Raw genomic sequence first — 6,346 nt, 5'->3', positions numbered from 1 at the left:
GTAAGAACAGCTTGAACTAATGAGAGAAGCGATTGGGCTTGTTTTCCTCTTTCATTCACCAGCAGCGACTTGTTGGGCTGAAGTGGTTCATACGAGCTCCCTGCTGGCTTGTCTCTAGAAGCATCGCCGTGCAGGAGTCCTGACCTGCGCCTCCCACCCTAAAAAGCCTTTATGAAATGAAGTTTCACTCTTCGGAGATGAGCACTGTCGATCACTGCTGTGCATCAATCACCCAGCCCCGTCTGAGAGCAGAGCCTCAGCTCCCAAGACCTGGCTGCGTGCAGCGGGGCAGTGAGGGCAGCGTGAGCAGTGTGAGGAATCGGCAGCCTTGCAATGAATGGGACCTGACAGCGCTGCCAGTCTGTCAGCAAGGCAAGCCCCAGCAGCGCAAGCCACTGCTCCCGGGGCTGAGGGGACGAGTAAACAGATCTGCCTGGAAGCAGCGAGTTCCTCCCTGTCAAACTGCCTTCATCAGGACCCTTAAGCACTCCCTGGGAAGTGACAAAAACTCTTGAGGCTGAGATCGGATCGGTGCTGGCATCGGGTGTGCTCAGTACATGCTCCCAAGGAGCAGAGGGAAGGGAAGTGTCCTGCTCCAGGATCATATGTGTCGGACAAGCTTGGCCACGGGATGAAGGAGAGGTATCTCTTCTGCTGTCTGTAGGTGATCCCCTCAGTTCTGTTTTCCCTCAGAGTGGATATGTTCCTCCTGGTCTTGCAGGAGATGTTTCAGCTGAGGCATGAGCTACCTGATGAAACAGGGCTGGTGTTTTGGGGGAGAACTTGTGCTTTCATCAGCCATCATTTTGTCATGAGGAGTGGGCGGGAATTGCTTTGCCAAGACAAGCTGCTTGCATAAAAAGCAGCTTTTAGGTACTTACACTGAAATGCCAGTTGTCTGCACTTCTCAGGTGCCCTGAGCCCCTGCATGCAGCTCCATGGGGCTGGGAGGTTCACGTCGGAGGCAGCAGCATCCTCTGACTGCTACGTGTGTTGTCAAAACCTCACACACTGCAGAAGCGGAAAATGAGGGGTAGGGTGAACAAACTTATCCCCCTAGATCAGCCCAAGGATTCATGTCTCCCAGCCCTGTGTCTTGGAAAATTTCTGTCACCCGTCGCAAGCTTGTAGAGGAGGTTGTAAAACCCCGTGATACGCAATTGGCTTCGAAACTAGAGTTGTGGGGGCTGATCAGCCTTGACATTTTTATCCAAGCTTATGTAACAGTCAACAACTTTTATTTCTTATAACGTTGTCAAACCCTGGTTTGCCCTCCATGGCACCCCATGGCAGTGAGTTGTGCAGGTCAGCTGGCACACTGAAGAAAATTGTCCTACTGTCCTTTTAATTTTTGGCAGCATAACTTGCTTGCCCTGTGTTCTTACAGCTTATTTAATGCATATTTTGTACCAGATAATGTTTTTGCTGTATCCAGGGTATAGTCCTCTCCCTACTACTTTGGATAACTGAGAGCTGAGTGTGCGTCCCCTGTTTTTTCTTATTCTCTCTAACATTAAAAGTCCTACTGCTCTCTGCATAATCTGGAAACAGAACTGAACAAGGCCCAGGATTAAATTGGGAGCTGTAGATTAAAATCACGTATGTAATTCACTGACAGAGTGAATTACTCTAGAGCTAGTTAGACTAACTAGTCTAGAACTAGTTAGGAACGCTGCAGGTGTAATAGGTGGTATTGTTAAAATCGCAAGGCAGTACAGCATTCATCTCCAGTATTACAAAATCTAACCTTGGCACAAGAACCATGTTTCCAAAAATTCTACTTTCTTTTAGAGAAAACCAAAAGTCTTTTTGTTATATCTTCAGTTAGATGCAGAGGTTTGAGTGCTAGAGGATAGAAAGTAAGTGGTTGGTGACAATTATGGTATGTTCCGATTCGCCTCCTTCTCCTACTTCCAGCCGAAACTTTATCAGCATAACTCTGTAACGACATCATCTATCTCTGCTACAAAAATCGGGTGATAAAAAAGGCCTTCACTTGACACAGCTGGAAAGCACTGGCCTGAGAAATAATAACTGTTGTTGATGTTTGCATTTGCTGATAGCATCTCTCCACACTTTGTTATTTTCTGCCACAGCTGTCCAAAACATGGTTGCTTTGTTTCTGTGTCCTGCTGGATTGTCTGTGCTGGTTCATATCCTTTTACTGGGCATGAAGAACATGTCTGCTGCATACAGTGGCTATTCTGCAGGATATTACTGTGTATTTTCCATTTCTGTTAGCACATGATACTGCTTTGTATGCAGAAAGCTTTCAGGTGAAGAGTGAGGGAGCACTCACCCACCAAGTCAGTCTTTATGAACCTCAGAATGAAAACACCCTTTCTCCTTCAGTCGCTCACTCAGGGCTGAGTTTCTACCTACCTTCTAAGCACTGGCACAGACTATTACTCTCAGTTGGAGGGCTGTCCCCACCTGAGATAAGGTCTACCACCTTCAGCCAAGGGAGAAGTAGTATATACAAGAAGCCATCTACCCCATCTCCTCCTAGCGTAGACTCTTCTACTCCAAGTGCACAGCCTGGCTTTGGTAAGGATGGTATTAAGCAGAACAAAACCAGAACGCTGTGCACTTTGTAATTGAACTCCTGCTCTAGTCAAGGAAAGAAACACATTTGGTTTCTGAATTCTACAGAAGTGTTCCCAGTGCGACAAAGGAGCATGATCCTCCAAAGACAGCTCAAACCCCTGAAAGTGCAATGTGTTACAGATGTTCTGAAAACTGACAAGGTGAAAAGCAAAAACTGCTTTTAAAGCACAGCTGCATTTTGTCACCAAAATGTCACCGCAGGGAAGATGTGACATTTCAGATCTCTAGGTAAAAAAGTGCTTCATTGCTTACAAGGTGCAGCTTTAAAATGTGAATTTCAGATTTAAGAAAAGCCTCTCCCTGTCTGACAGGCTTGTTGTTAGTAAGGAAGAGCAGAGCTTTTAGGAGTTTACTGTAGTTTCTCATTTTGCTTCTAACCCTGTTACCTTCTTCTTTGCTCTCTATTCTTGACCGTCCCCTCCTACAATTATCACCCCCCATCCCTCTGGCTTGGATAGTGTTATCCCATCCTGTTCCTGTCTCTTGCTGCTCGATATCAAGCTCCTCGCCTCACTTCCAGCTCAGCTCTGTCTCTCATACCTGGACAGTGCAGTACTCAGACCAGGGCTGGGCTTGTTACCATTCCTCACCCTGCTCCCTGACCGCAGCGTGGCAGAAATAAACATCCTCCCCATTACAGCTTCGACAGGGAAAAAAACCTGACATTCCATGTTACAGGCAGCTTTCCTAGTGCAAAATCCCAGAGAGATCTGGGATTAAATCTCTTGTTTATTTTAATGCCAGGAGGAAGTAGCTGGGTGTTAGTTAAAAACAGCTGTTAGTTGCTAAGAAGAACAATAGAAAACTGAAGAAAGATGTTCCATTGCGTCCCAGACTATTGAATCCCTTGAGACTGTGGAGCATCCTAGCTTCTACTCCTGGTTGTCTTGGCCCTCATCCCACTCCACCCTCTAACCAGTTAGCTACATAAGAAGCATTTTTATTCTCACTCTGCTTTATCCCTGCTCTCTTCCTCGCTTGCCAGGCCCAGATGTGAAGGCTAACCTGCCTCGGTTAGCCCTGAGCACCTCTCCCTGTTCCATGGCAGCATACATTGTGTCGCCTGAGGAGTCCCAGATTTCCTGTTGGCTCTCAGCATGGGTTTCACATGCTTCCCCAAGCCACAGTCCCCGTCCACATACTCTGCAAAACTGGCAACCCCTGGGGCCGCTGGCAGATCTCTGGCTCAAACTGTCCTGCTGTGTTGGACTGCCCAGGTTCCCAGATGCTACGGTGCAAAAGCAAAGAGGTGAGAACCTTATGTATCAGTGGAGGGTGGTGTTTGTATGAAGCGATTCCTCTGAATGGCTGTGGTGCCGGGGGAGCAGACAGAGGATCTGCTGTTTGCTAACTTGAACCTCCCTGCTCCTTCGCGCTGCCTCTTCCGAGCTGTTTTGCTGGCAGGCTGACAAGGCAGTTCTATTGTTATCCTGAAGACAAGTGGGAAGATATCTATGCTGCTCCAGTGACAATGAAAATAAACGTATTGCACGCAATGCTTTTGTCTCCTCTGCATCCTTGCACTTATTCTGTCAGCAAAGCTGCTGAGATTCCTGACTTTGAGCAAAATAGATGCAAAAATCCCAGGAACTGCTCAGCAAGCAGAATGCCCACCGGTTTGGGCTGGGGATGGAGGAGCTCGCAGTTTGGATTTGTGTTTTTGGGAGGCAGCTTGGCAGGCAGGGCTTTGTGGAACAGCCTTAGAGGGACCAAAAATCAACTCAAAACCAGATGGCCATTTTTATGTGGTTCATTAACTGAGTTTTACTGAGATTGTTATACCTAAAGTAGACAGCAGTGGACTTAGTGTCCTCCTGTTCCTTACAAAAATATTCTAGCTCTGGAACAAGAAAAGTGGTACAGTTAGGGCAGTGAGACACTTGGCTATAGGGTTCAAGGGAAAACCCTTCCTGGGGAAACACTGGATGCTCCAGCAGCTCTTTTGTATCTCTACTACTGATGCTGCTTAGGCTGTGTGGCAACTTTTCTGCTTTAACTGTTCAAGAAAAGGAATAATTCTCTGCAAATAATCCTACAGAGGTAGTGCAGACCCCCACCCCAGCTTGCAGGGTCACTGCTTGCTCTTCTGACCTCAGCTGTCATCTTCTCCCTCTCCAAGGAGAACCTAAAGTAACCCAGAGCTCTTCCCTACAACCCCGGGCTCACCATGAGGCACTGCTAAGCAAGAAAGAAGAAAGGAGGCTAGCATCCCTGCATTAACCCCAAATTCCTGTCAGGCCATGGAAGAAATGTTGAGGTTTGGCACTCTTGTGAATCAGCGCCGAACACTAAAAGCCCTCAGAGGAAGCTGAGGCATGTCTTGGACTCTGCTGAAACCCTTCCACCGACCGAGCTGGGACCAGAATTTCGCCCTCTGTCCCCAGGCTGGCCGCAGCTGTTTCTCTGAGCACGCTGCCAGCTCCTCTGAAAGTGCCTCCCCTTGGGCTGCCCAGAGCTGCCTGTGACCACATGAATGACAATTCAGGACCTCAGGGAGCAAAATGTACCCAGAGCCGGATCGGAGAGGCAGCACCCACAGCTGGGCTGAGCAAAAGGGTGGGTTGCAGCCTGAGTCTCAGCAGATCTTTCCGTGTTGAACAAGGAAAGCGGGCTTCGGTCTGTCTTCTGCTGACCCTCATCCTCCCCTAGTGTAGCTTGTGCTGTGAGGACAAACGAGATTGTGTCATGAATGTTCCTGGAGACTCCTTTCTCCTTTCCTGCAGAAATGTAAATGCGACAGGATAGACATGTTGCTAAATCAGTTGAGTGCAGATCTGGCAAAATGGATTTTAACTCTCTGCATCTGAGTTAATCATGTGTAAAATGGCTAAAACCCCCACCATGCCTCACATCGGTGTTTCAGAAATCAGGCAATGAACATTGGGGAAAAAATATCTAAGGTTCTGGACACAATGCAGTAAAAAAAATGGAGGAGTAAATTAATAATTTGTTTTCAGTGCAGGGCTTGGATTCTGCACAATAAATAATGCAAAGAACCACATGCTAAATGATGAGGACAAAAAGCTCTATGGGGTGATTTTCCAGGCAGCAGGCACTGTTCATCCTGAAGCAGAGGTTTTGTGAAATAAAACAAGTTGTCATGAAATTTAAAAATGCAGTTATTCCAGGGGGCAAAATGAAACATCAGGAATGGTTTAAAACTGTGGCTTTTTAGCTGTTGAGGACCTGACCTCATGCTCAAGGCCAGGCTGTTTAACTTAGATTCTTCGGCTGGAATAGAATGGCACATTATACCATGTCAAGCAGCTCTATATTGTGTGTTTCTGTACAACTGCTGCATGATAGACATAAACACACATCAAACTACATTATGTAAGGAGGTATATGCACTTGTTTAAAATACTTATCTTTCACATACAGTATAAAATATATATTAAAATGCCTCTGCTTATTTATTTGTAAGTCAGGAATAATTATTGGTAGCTATCTAGCTTCCATAGGTGTTTTGTATGTGTACAGTTATATTTATATACTACATCAATATTTTTATGTCAATGAAAAATTTCCACCTTCTCCTTTTCTCAGGCTTTAATAATTTCCCTCTTTGAAATATATGAAGAGATGTTTTCATACAGAGAGGTGTTTGCTTGAATAGATTTTGCTTGTGTTTCTTTGTATAGCATAATCTTATTTTCAGTGTATTAAGCTGCATTTTGTTGTGATGGCTCAAAGATACTTTCAACACATTTTTCTGCCCGATGCAGTGGTCCAGTCCTCT

At 46.1% G+C, this 6,346-nt stretch overlaps 1 protein-coding gene across 1 annotated transcript in view; it reads left to right on the top strand.

Annotated features, from left to right (window-relative positions):
• AGBL1 (AGBL carboxypeptidase 1) overlaps positions 1-6,346 on the top strand; it is a 465,261-nt gene that overhangs the window by 34,558 nt on the left and 424,357 nt on the right. The gene's annotated exons all lie outside the window — the stretch shown is intronic.

Source organism: Falco punctatus, assembly GCF_963210335.1.
Source record: "Falco punctatus genome assembly, chromosome: 7".
NCBI classification, from domain to species: Eukaryota; Metazoa; Chordata; class Aves; order Falconiformes; family Falconidae; genus Falco; species Falco punctatus.
This window is presented reverse-complemented; position numbering and strand designations above follow the sequence as displayed.